The following is a 12,788-nucleotide window of genomic DNA, read 5'->3' on the forward strand; positions in this document are numbered from 1 at the left end:
TGTTGACTGAACAAGTAGCATCTGTTAATTTTGTCCCTTAAGACCATCCTTAGCCGGGCATGGCAGCACATGCCTTTAATCCCAACACTTGGGAGGCAGAGGCAGGTGGATCGCTATGAGTTTGAGGCCAGCGTGGTTTACAAAGTGAGTCCAGGACAGCCAAGTCTACACAGAGAAACTCTCTCGGAAAAAAAAAAAAAAAAAAAACAACAACAACAACAACAAAACCATCCTTGCAAATTAGAGAAGATTCTTGGCCTATAATAGGTTCTAATCTTAAGTTACCCCCTTGTCTGTTCACCTTACCCATCCTTGCTAAAGCAGTGGTGCTCTGCATCCAGCCTCGTCATCTTTTTAAAGGAATGATTACTTTCCTTACTGTTTCTGTGTGTGGCAGTGGCTTGTGCAGAAGGTTATAGACAGCAGGCATACAGTTCAGAGTGGGTGTCATTGAATAACCGTGCGGCTAAAGAATCCACACACTACAAATATTTGGGGAGCCCTCCTCTGATTCCTATTATACTACCCCCACAAACACACACAGAACTGGAGATTTTATTTACAATTATTTTCTTGCTCTAAACACATAACATTTTTACCACATAAAAAAGCATTGGTAAGAACACTTCAAGATGTGACAGTGTGGCACAGTGCTGTCTACGGTCTTCTTTGCAGCTTCAGTTTTCCTCCTGAATTGTGCTTATAAAAATCACATGTGTGAATTGGAATAGCAGCAGTTTCTTCGTCCATGTTGTTTCACTGTTCTGAGTATGACTGGGTCACAGTTTTTCTCTATTTATGGAAAGTGGGAGAAAACCAAGGGTTCTGCTTTTGACATGTTGAGTTTGTATCTGAGAAAACCGTTGATGACACAGGCCTGGTGGGGCTGGGAGTCATCGATATGCAGATGGCGTCCAAGGCACTCAGTGTCCAGAATGCTGCGGAGCACAGTGGGTGAGACTTGCATGTCGGTGCCTAGTTAGTGTTTATTATGGGTCTTTCTGGGTGACCGCGTTGTTCTCAGGTAATGCTGTTTCCTTGCTGTAGCATTGACATACAGGGAAGGAATAAAGAGCATAGACGCCTCTAGGAAAGAGGAAGGAAGTGTTCGCAAGCCCTAAAGGGTGACAGGAAGGTCCAGCCTTGACTTCGGTAATCCTCCGAGAGTTCTGTGAGATGGAACTAGTAGTAGATTAATTTGCACTGCCAGTTGAAACATCCTGTATGGAAAATCACCACAGTTCGCTCTAGTACCTGGTCAGCTCTTGTCCTCTGTGTGCCCACATCACCTGTAGTAACTGGTCTATTCTTTACTCAAACTAGGATAAGTGGAAGCAACAGTGCACAAGGGGTGGACTCACATTTGAATGTGTGTCATCAGTTCCGACGAGCCGGTTCTGGCCTGTGTGGCTCGTTGTTAAAATGACAGGCGTTCACCTGCTCCTGCAGCTTCAGGCACTGAGACACTTTCAACTGTTTCAGTATGTCTATGTCTACCTGAATGCAGCTAAGAAACATCCTGAGCGCCAGGGTGCCCGTGCTCCTGGTGCCTATACACTATACACCATAGTTTCACCTCTGAACTCAACGCAGCTCCTGAGCGACACTTGTGCTCTCTAAAGTTGATCCTGCTGATCTGCTTCAGAATAGCTTGTTTAAATTAAAATTTGTGCGGTGGTGCACACCTGTAATCCTATCAGTCAGGGAGACAGAGGCAAATGGATCTGTATGAGTTCAAGGCCAGCCTGGTCTACAAGTCCTGGACAGCCAGGGCTACACAGAGAAGCCCTGTCTAAAAAAGCCCCAAAACAAATAAATACATATTTAAAAAGTGATTTTACTGGAGTTAAGCTGTTGGCCTGCCACCACCCAATGAGTAAGCAGTGACAGGGCCTGGACCCCTGCCGCTCAAGCACACATTTGTTTTGTATTAATAAGCCATATATCTCCAGGGGATCTGGCAGAAATTTGAAAGCACTTAAGTTTACCTCATTAAATACTAAGGAACTTTCTTATATCAAAGAGGCCAAGCATGAGCAGAACGAATGTGCTTTCCCCTGAAGACCTTTGCCACTCATAGGTGCTAGGATTAGATCAGAGAGCTGGCCCTGGGTGCCCTGCCTCCCATTGGTGGGTGCGGAAGGGGCCGGTTGTCTGTAATGCGTGATCCCACCCACTGCCACCAGAGGAGGAGGATGAGATGCAGTGGGTGGGTGGTGCTGAGGGGGCTCCCTGCCTTATTGCTGTGTGTACAGACACATGCGGTTGTTAGCTTCACGTGTTTATGAAAAAGCTTTACCACTTAAGGAAACAGTGTAAGTTTCCAGAAGGAAACCATCTGATGAGAAAGCAGAGAGTGACCAATCACCTTTGTCAGCAGAAGGTTGCCAGCGATGTCAGAGCCCCTGAGCTAGTAACACAAGTTGATGTGTCGGCGGAGAAGCATGCCTGAGAGACCGCGTGGAACAACTCGGGAGCTGGATGTCTGGGGTCGGCCCGACGGGGTTTGAATGCAGTTATGGGGAGGGAGAGTACAGGGGACATCCTGCCCAAGGATTCCAGGGGCAGCCGCAGCCGGGAGAAATGCGTGTCTGACTCGGCCGCTAGGTATGAGGTGGTGGTCAGCGCCTTCTGTGCACACGTCAGGGTCGTGTCGGCGACTGTCTTGGTGAGCTGCTTCAGCACTGGAGCATGCCTTGTCCCAGAGAGGTCCGCACCCCTCCTGTAGCCGCAGGTGAGCTGGTTGTCATTTTCTGCAGCCCTCGAGTTTGTCCTCAAGGCCACAGCCTGACCCTGCAGCTGCCTTTTCAGAGGCAGCACACCTTTCAGCCCGTGCTGAGCTGCCAGCCATGTCGGCCGCTGCTCCTCGTTCCGGAACACTGTGCTGAGGACTCGTGAATGAACGGAAAAGAACACGAGGGCCCGAAGCCAGGAGACCTGCACAGCGCCGCTGCCCTGGATCTGTCTCCTGAAAGAGCAGCTGGGACGCGATGATCTCGGCGATCTTTGCTGGCACAGATGACCAGTTTGTGACGTTGCGGAATAGGTCACACGATGAGGAGCCAAACATTCCATTTCATCTGAACCTGGGAACCTGGTGTCCATGAGCACCCTGCCCTGGTGACACGGCCGGCCTTCCTGTGTGAGGTTTCTCTCAACTCCCAGCGACCCTACCTACTAAGTGGCTCGTAAGTGGCTTTATAAATAGGATACATCGTTTTCACTGGAGTCTTCCTTCCTTTGTGAAAATGCATGTGCAGTCTGGGCTTCGTGTTCATAAGACACGCTGAGTGGGGAGAGCGGAAATGCTGGGTGTTTGTCACGTTCCTCACTCTGGGCTTCGCCTGCGTTCACACAGAGCTGGCGGGAGAGGGCAGTGGTGCCTTCTGCTGCTGTGGCTGATGACAAGGTCAGGAGAGAATCTCTCCAGTGTCTGTGGCACTGCCACAAAGGAGGGCTTAAGGGTCCTGGGGTCTCAGGGTTTCATGGAGCCATATTTGCCAAGAAGTATGAGGCACGTGTGAGCACGGGAGGAAACGGGCGAAGTGCCGCTTACAGAAGCCAGCAGCGCTGCCCTGTTGCCTCCAGCCCTTCTTCCTGCCTTCCTCAGCGATCTGTTGTGTCTCCTTTCCTTTCACCATTTCTTTCTCTTTACCCCATCTCCCACTTCCTTTCCTTTTCTTCCTTTCAGTACCTACAGTGTTCCAACAGGATCGCCATAGACCTTCACCCTTCCTTCCTGAAGCCTTTGGGCTTGTGGAGGAAGCACGCTGGGTAGCACAGCACATGGGCTGTGGGGGTCATGGACCATGAGTGTCTCATCAGAGCCTGCACGCCTCAGCTCAGGGCAGCTCTTCTGTCACAGCACCGCCAGCACAGACCCTGGCTTCATGTGGGGCAGAGGAACTGTGAGAGATGGCTGTTGGAGATTTTCTTTTTCCAGTAGATGACAGGTAACAAGCAAGGCAGGTTCCTCACGTGGCCTTCACAGAACTAGGCAGTGTCTTTGTTTGGGTGTGAAATTGACAGAGAAAACTTTTCAAAAGTTGCTCTCACAAATAAATTAGAGCAAGACGTCATCATAAAATACTAGTTTCAGAAGAGGAGCTGGGATGGAAGGGAACTAGTTCTGTGGTGTGAACAGCAACTGCGGGTTCCCTCCTGGGAAAATAGCAGCAGTGGCATCAGACTGAAAATGGGTTTGTTCTCCTGTGGGACTCCAGAGGCAAGAGGAGGGTGCTGGGAGGCGAGCAGGCAGGTGGGGTAGCTAAGACTCGCCTTTTGAGTATGAATGAGCGCTTGGCAGCTTCTGAAGCCAGCAGCTCTTCAGTGCAGTTTGTTTCCTGTTAGGAAGAAGCATGGAGCTGAGGTTCTGTATAGCCAGCCCCACCCCACCCCCCACCCCCAGGAAGCAGGCTAAGGTGGAGCCTCTGGTTCTGGTAGCCCGTCTGACCTGGACTCTGAGCATCTGTCTCTGGTCCTCTCAAATCAAGGCCTCTCGTCCTCTTGGTCTTTCTGACTGGAAACGAGCAAGGCTTTAGAACTCACCCATTTAAAAGATTTCCAAAGCGAGAAATCTGTTAAAGCTGAAAATCATCCCTGCAGTACATTCTGCATTAGGGAGGAGTGTCAGTGCAGTGAGCTTGTTTAGCCTTGGGGCTTGCCATGAATTTATACGTAATTTAAAATAACCTTTACTATTACTAGCATTCTCTCAATGAAGTTCCAGTTCTTTCGCAAAGAAATGAAATAAATAGTATACTTTCTTAATGGCACAAATCAAATCTAGTTCCAGTGGTTGCCGGAGCCATCTGAACGCCCAGCCAGCCAAGGGCATTCGCCTTGGATAAAGACGTGTGCAGGATTTTAATCACACCATGTTTGCCCCTCTTTTAAATATCGCCTTTCAGTAGTTGCTTCTTGATGAATGACTGATTGTTTACTGAACTCTATACCAGGGTTTTGAACATTAAACAGCTCTAATCAGAACATGATTTTGGAGGAAATTTTCTGCTCATTTTCTCACCTTTACATCAGAACAATAAAAATAAATTGAAGTCCTCCCTCTGGGCATGTAATGATTCAAGAAATCCCAGAATGCTCTTTTCGAAAACTTGAAGTGTAATAAACGAGTTCAGAAGAAATTTAATTATAGTTCTTAAACTGTAAACCTCTGGAAGTGGGCCCCAGTACCTTCCACCTCTTGAAACAGAGGAGCCATATTCCGGAGGAGTAACATTTGACCTCTTGAGTGTGACCACCATCTGCTGAAAACCTGCAATTACAAAATTATTTTTCTTTCTCTTTTCAAAAAATTACTTTTCCTTGTTTGTTTATTTTATTAGTGAACAACAACAACAAAAAATCATCCTTGGGTACAGAACGAAGACCCCCAGCATTTGTTAGCTGCCTAGGTGAGGCTGTTAGCATGGCAGTGGGCACTTGGGTCAGAGTCTCACCCTCTGGCTTTGGAAGCCCTGGCTGGCCATAGCAGATCCTTCTCTTGAAATAAGCTGGACATGGGACCTCAGAAAAGAATGCCTTGGAAATGCCTGAGTTTTTAAAAAGCAACAAAGCATCTCAGAAGTGTTAACCACTCAAAGAGGGGTCCCCCGTTGCCTTCAGGTCTTCTGCATTCACCCACATACCTCCAGCCAGGCACACCCACGATCTGGCATGCATGCACTGAAGGTCTCACGCAGGGACAGTCCGGGACGTCCACTCCAAGCCTGGGTTCACAGCTTGGGGTCTACAGTTCTCTAGGTCCCTGAGCACCGTTGGTTCAAAGTGAGGTTGGTGAAAATTGCAGGTTGAGCCCTCTCCTACTTCCCCCCTCCGGAATCTCAGTGTGGGGCAACCACTAAGCAGCCACAGAAAGTTCTGCCCTGTTCTGTAGAGGTAGAGTGATGTTTCCACATCCCAACTGTAGATTGCCCAGGATGTCTGTAGTTAGTTTGCAAGGAAAGAGATGATGGGACACTCAGGTGAGGAGACTTAATTTATACTTTTGATGTAACGTTGAAACGGGGGCGAGCGTGGTTTTCAAGCAGCTCTGATGGTATCAGACAACTTGCAGCTGATGGCAAGCTCTGGCTGCCAGCACTCAGCCTTTTTCACCCATTGGCTTAGACCCTACAGCTGGGCATACTTAACCTGCTGAGACCTAACATCTCCCAAACCTACCATCTCCAGAGTGTGTGCCAGCCCTCGGAATGAGACCCGCCTTTATAACCTTACAGAGATCTAAACCAGCCCCCAAATCCCTGCAGGCATCCCTCAGGAAGGCCGCTCTGTCAGGAACCGTTTACCAGGTGCAGCTAGCCCTGGCCAAGATCTGGCCCATCTGTCCAGAGACTGCCTTTCTGTGCCCGCACATGCATTGGTTCTGCAGCGGTCACAGAAGATACCCGAGTGAGACTACACTAGCCTCGCCACTGGGACAGTGGGGGCCCATTTGGCTTGTGCCTTGTTATTTGTCCCTCCAATGATTCCTAACTGTGACGTCAAGGCAGAGAGCAAAAAGGAAACCGTGGCCTCTCTTTGCATCAGTAGCCCGGACAGACCCATGTTCCCCAGGCATCCAGAATGCTCTGTCTGGCAGAGCTGTGCATTCCATGCCTGGGTGACCTGGTCACATGGAGGAAACCAAACGCTGTTTCCTGAATGGTCTCCAAGACAAACCTTCCACCCAGGCATCTCAGGCTTAGGCCCCACAGCCTCCCAAGGACTGAATGGCTGGGCCGCATTGCTGGGCCAAGCTGCTTGTGCATTCAGCTCCCGCGCAGCCTCTGAGGCAGGAACATCATTAGCAGCAGCCTTGGTTAGCAGCCTCCTCAACAGCATCACTACGAAGCCTTCGGGTCAGTACTGCAGGATTCCTTCTGGGGGGAAAATTGCTATGTTTAAAAAACTTTTTGGAATCACAGTCATAAAGTGTCAGCTAGTGAGCAGCAGGCTGACTAACTTCTCACTCCCAGCCCCAGGCTCAGAGATCTGAATTTCAGAAAGGGGTGTGTGTGTGTGTGTGTGTGTGTGTGTGTGTGTGTGTGTGTGTGTGTGTGTGTGTGTTTGAATCTTAACTCATCACTCTTACTACTTAACATGCATGTGCTTTGCTTATGAAGAGTAGTGCTTTGCCTCGGGCATAGGGAGCAGTCAGGGTAAATCAGACCCCCCCCCTACAGCAGATGACGTCATCTTGTGAGACCATGTCCTCCCTCCTCATGGTTTGGTCTCTTACAACAGTAGATGCCTCAGATCTACCACCTTAAGAGTGAGTCGCCACAGCCGGATGTGGTGGCACAAGCCTTTAATCCCAGCACTCGGGAGGTGGAGGCACGTGGATCGCTGTGGGTTCAAGGCCAGCCTGGTTTACAAAGTGAATCTAGGACAGCCAAGGCTGTACAGGAAACCGTGTCTCTTAAAACCAAGAGAGAAAAAAATGAGTCGCCCTCTCAGGCCACGTTTCCTTGAATTTCCTCCTGGCATGGAAGACTACTTTATTTTACAAGTCTCAGAGGCTAGCGTCTCAGTCATGAGGAAAAGCACGGATATGACAAAGCACACTGTGTTTCAGGGTTGTTTTACACAAGGCACCGTGTGTTTGAGGTTTTGCGTTGGAAACCCCTTTGAGCCTTTCTCCGAATGCCTTTTCTGTAAGCCTTGGACCCAAGGATGTTTGCAGAAAACAAAACCACTTGACGTGATGTGTACATGGGTATATATGCACATTTCATGTCAGAATGTTGATGGAGTAGGGCCTTGTTTTGGAGGCAGGGTCTTGCTGTATAACCCAGTCTAGCCTCGAATTGTAACCCTGAGGTATCACAATACAAAACATAACCATTATTTTTGACTTAAAATTATTTAACTGCTCTGTAAAATGAAATACCTAATTTGTCTTTCATCACGAATGAAAGACATGATACAGCATGCTGTTATCTTTGGACAAAGATGCATGCTGACTTCTAGACTTAACTTTAGAGGGGTGATTTTGTATAAGCACTTGAGATATTCTCAAGTCTCTCTCTTAATTTTTTAAGTAGAAAAGCCAGTCTCTTAATTAAAAAAAAAAAAAAAAGTCTAGCTTTCATATAAGCATCTCTGTACAGCTTTCTTTTCCTTAAGCCTGATAATTCAAATGCTGACTGTGTCACTGCAGGGGTCTTATATGTAATATAGTGTCAATTTTGGCAATTTGATGGAAGTCTCCATTTCCCATTACATGCTGACTGTTGTGTCTGTACTGTGTTCTGCGTTGTTAGCTAGTCACGACAGTGAGTAAGAAGAGACGCTGGTGACACAAGTCTGATCATTGCATGACCTTCTTTGCCAGCGTCACAGTTAGGATGAACTTTGCCTCCTAATGCAAAGTCCGGAGGTGATGACTCAGGAAACAAGAGCCCCTAGCCCAAATATGTAGTGTTGTGTACGTACGTACACACACACACACACACACACACACACACACAGAGAGAGAGAGAGAGAGAGAGAGAGAGAGAGAGAGAGAGAGAGAGAGAGAGACACCTCACAGAGAGAGAGACGCACACGCACGCAAGCGCGCGCGCTCACACACACACATGCCACTGAAGGCAGAGGAGAATTGTCAGGTGTTTTCTGTTTATCACTCTGGCTTACCCGCACTCAGACAGGTTTCCTGCTGGATCCTGGAGCTCTCCAGCTTTGTTTTTGTCTTTCGTGTGTGTTTTTCTGGTTTTTCTCTGCTGGCTGACCAACAAACTCCAGGATGCCTGTCTCCGTGCTCCCTCCCCACCCTCTATTGCTCGTACCACAGCCATGTGCAACTGTGCACAGCTGTTACATGCGTGTTGGGCGTCTGAACTCAGGTTGTTGTGCTGGCACAGCAAACACTCTCAAAACCTAGCCGTCTCCCTTGCGGTGTCTTTAAAGGACTCACTGTGCTTCAGTGGCCTTTCTGGTCAGCCTCGTGTAGATCTGTGCCCTTCCTGACATCTAACAGCCAGCATAAGAGTGGGCGAGTTACAAGACTTCAAGGGCGTTTGTTGTGTTCTGTTCTGTTTTCATTTATGGGGGTGCCATGTTCACATGATTCAGCACACGTGAGTGTCCAGAGTCAGTTCCTTCCTTCGTCTTGGTTAGCCCGCGAGTCGAACTCAGATCATCAGGCCTGGTGGCAAGCTCCCGTAGGCGCTGTGCCCTCTCACCTGCCTCAAACCGTAGGTTCCTGAGCATGAGTGTGGAGTGAGTGACACAGCTGTGCACTCTGGTTGAAAGGACTAGAGCCACTGCGTGTAAACCCCTGAGAAACACACAGTGCTCAGAGCTCAAAGTATTGTTTTTGTGAGAGCAGTTAGCATGTGAGTTTTGTTTTTACACAAGGTTTCACCATACACCTCCGACTTTTTAGTTGTGACTTAACATTTTGTATAAATTCTTCATATTTATTTTAAATTTTTAATGAAAACTTGGAAGTTGATGGGCATATTTCTTTTCTTTGTACCCAGTAAGATAACTGAAGATTGTCGTATGTACTAACACATAGCAACTGTATCTCAGGAGGTTAATAGTTAGGACTTTTCATGTCATGGGGTAGGGAATTTGAGAGCCATTGTCTTCATCCAACAGGTGTGGACACTCAGTCACCTCCGTGGGAATGAGAAAGCCTTCATCTTTCTGCTTCCTGCTCTGCCTTCTGCCACAGCCACTGGTTGGCAAGTGACCAATTAAAAAGACCATCCTGCTCATCCAGGAACAAGTGACAAAGGTCTAAAGTATGAGGGAGAAGACAGAAGTAGCAGAGATAGACACGTGCTAGCTGGACTTGGTGACAAAACGAATAGGCCTGCCTCAGTGAAGATGAAGGTGAGTGCCCAGGCCTTGCTGGATGGCTGCTCTTGTAGGTGGGGGAGGCAAGCACAAGTTACCTCGTGCTATCTCCAGGTTGAACTAAGTTAAATACAGAGAGGAAATGGAAAGGGGCATTGAAGGAGAGCGGAACTGCTGCGCGTGAGTATGTCTACATGTGTGTCTGTGTGCACTGAGTGTGGTTCTGTGAATATATCGTGTGTCTGTGTTGTGATGGTGTGAGTGTGTGTATTGAAGAGGTTGCACTGTAGTCTCATTTCAAGCCTGGCTCAGAATTACACACTGCCGAGTAGAATCACAAACTCATACCTTCATCAGAAGGTATTTGTGTGTTTGTTCTGTTGTCTGCACCTTGCTGTGGCCCCGAGGGACGGACTTTGCAAGGCCTTTTCTGTAAGCTGTCAACCTAGGATTTTTTTTCAGTCATTAGATATGCACACTGGTTCTGCTTTTCTCAGCAACATGGAGAAGCCTAGGAGTTTTGAAACTTGTTTTCTTCTAGAAATAGACAGGAAACATTGTATGTGCCTTTAAAATGTGCCCTTGTGCCCCTATAGAGGTCTCTGGGTTGTCGTGATTTTAAGCCTGGACCATGAGTTCTGAATGTGAGCTGCAGCTGCCCCAGGGCCCTGCAAGGACAATGCGCAGAGAAAGGGAAAGGCCTTTGGCCCTTAGAGCTCTACGGGCCCTAATGGGATTAGTCACCCAAGATGGGAAAGTGTGATACAGGTTTCCCAAGAGCCAGTGAGTCAGCCTGTCGGTAGATGGAGTATGAACTTAAACATCTGCCTACAGTGTTCCTTACCTGTAGTTGTTGCATGGTTGAGTTAATATCCTGTCCAGGTTCAAGTTTTTATTTCAGGAAATGCATGTGAATGGCTAGGATAGGAGTAATGATACTTGTTCTTGTGACTGTAGTGCAGGGAGGAACTTTTAATAGCAAATAAATCTTTGGGTAGGGAAAAGTTCTGCCTTATAGCTGCAACACACGTCAGTTTTCCAAAATCTTGTGTACGGTTGTTACTTGTCTTGAACTAACACCAGAAGAACCTGTTTAACGTTTTTTCCTCATCTTTCATGTTAGTACCTTTGGTTTAGGAAGACTTTATAAGGTTTTGGTTTTGGTTTTCATTTGTTTTGTTGTTGGTTTGTTTTTTGGGGGGTGGGGCAGTGACCCAACATGATACAGAACCATTAAAATGTGGCAAGGGAGGAGGAAAGGCTATAAAGTGTGCTAGGTAAGCACCCTGCTACTAAGTAGTAGTAGTAATTCTATGTGGGACACAAGTGTGCATGGCATGGGAGTAAGAAGTGGCCTTTTCCTTGAAGATTGGAAGGAAACTGAGACCCAGGAGATACCAAGTGCCACCTTGGACAACCTGCTTTACACGCCCCAGGGAAAAGCAAATCTGATAGGGCACCAGAGAGGACACAGCTGAGCAAACCCAAAGAAAAAGGAATTTTGTAAAGCTTGAGGCTGTTCCTAACCTGCAGGCCTTTTCCCTGAAGGTGCTTCTCCTGGGAGACAGCACACTCGCAAAGGAAGAGGGGCTCTCCCTGCGCCTGGGCGGGTTCACACTCACACTGCGCGTGTCCCAGCTCACACTCAAGCCTCCAGCTCTAAGCCCTGGTTGGGGGATGGGCTGTCGCGTAGCTAGCAGGGATGCAGAGGTGACGGGCCAGCTGGCTGTGAGTTTGAGAAACGGGTCCTCTGGATCCCTCTGCTTCTCAGAGTGTCATGTCACAGATTTGGCGGGAAAGTTTGTAAGGCGCATGAAAGTGTGTGCCTGTGGACAGACTGACGTGTTAATTCTAGACTCAGTAGCACTTAGTTGTTAAAATTTTTGAATAAAGTTCCCAGAAAACTGTCTTAGCGAGTGGCATGTTAAAAACCCAACAGGCTAGAGCCTCTCTGTGGCTTTAAGGTTGCTCCTGTGGTGCTCTGTCACTTACGGTGTACCCAACTGGAGGTGGCTGGCACGCTCTGGATTCTTACAAGTCAGGGTCACGCTCCCCTGGCATTGAGTGGTGTCTCTTCCATCCAGTGATTGGCTAACCTTAGGCAAGTCCTGAAGCGCCCTCGGTTCCCTTTTCTGTAAGGATGGGTAATAATAGACCTTAGCCTGTAGGGTTGCTCTGAACATGGCTCGGATAGTGCCTGAGCCAGGCCTGTGTGTCACTGGGTGATTAAACTGGCCTAAATAGGCTGGGAGAGATCCGCAAAAGGGGCTGGAGCCCAGAGCGGGCGGCCTACCCACACGAGGCCGCTGCGTCTCCTGTCCGTTGTTGAAAGGCGAACTTTGAGTAAACGTTAAGTATCCGAAACACTTCTGTGTCAGGGTTCTAGTTTGTCTGAAGAGGTGGACTCCATACACTTGAATGGTGTCCACAGCAATGCCAGCGACAGTAAGACTCGGAGCACCCTCAGAGTCCACCCTTAGAGCACAGCCCTGAAGGACAGCGGTGACCTCCGAAGCTGTCTCCTCTCCTCCTAGCTTCTGTTCATGACCGTCTAGCTTGGCTTTATGTTCCCCTCCTCCTCCTCAAGCTGCTGCACTGACCTCCCAGCACTGTCCTGTCAGCAGCCAGAGATAGGCCAGGACCGGCCACGCACAGCCGTCGCGATCTGAGCCTGCCATGTGCGCGACACTGCGGCAGGGAAGCTTCGCATTGGCGAGAGTGGGAATGAGAGAGTCGGGCATTTGAGCAGTCCTTAGAATGCCAGTGACGCTCCGCCTTCCCCCAGTGTAGCAGCAGCAGGGTTTCTAAAACCATGGCCTTTTCTCTCTCTTCCTCTCTGAGGACATTGACTGGTTCTCAGCGGTGAGGGCAGGAGGGAGGCCCGTGTATCCTCCTCGCCTCCAACTACAGGCCCGAGTGACTTGCCCTCAGCTTGTAAATCATGTTCACATTGTGCAAGTGGTTCCCACCCTCTTCAACAG

At 48.6% G+C, this 12,788-nt stretch overlaps 2 long non-coding RNA genes across 6 annotated transcripts in view; one reads left to right on the forward strand and one right to left on the reverse strand.

Annotated features, from left to right (window-relative positions):
* Positions 1-12,788, forward strand: part of LOC311600107 — a 172,954-nt gene that overhangs the window by 133,583 nt on the left and 26,583 nt on the right. For all 3 annotated transcript variants that reach the window (XR_014780143.1, XR_014780144.1, XR_014780145.1), the window contains one exon: positions 9,607-9,843. This is a non-coding gene — a long non-coding RNA (uncharacterized lncRNA). The remainder of the gene's footprint in view (positions 1-9,606; positions 9,844-12,788) is intronic.
* Positions 196-12,788, reverse strand: part of LOC311600109 — a 31,330-nt gene continuing 18,737 nt past the window's right edge. Inside the window, exons 2-4 of one of the 3 annotated variants that reach the window (XR_014780148.1) lie at positions 5,027-5,552; positions 4,454-4,519; positions 196-4,343 (exon numbers count right to left, since the gene is read on the reverse strand). This is a non-coding gene — a long non-coding RNA (uncharacterized lncRNA). Of the gene's footprint in view, positions 5,553-12,788 lie in introns of all 3 variants that reach the window. The other 2 variants (XR_014780149.1, XR_014780147.1) reach the window with 2 other exon arrangements.

Source organism: Acomys minous (genome assembly GCF_964271855.1).
Source record: "Acomys minous genome assembly, chromosome: 6".
NCBI lineage: Eukaryota > Metazoa > Chordata > Mammalia > Rodentia > Muridae > Acomys > Acomys minous.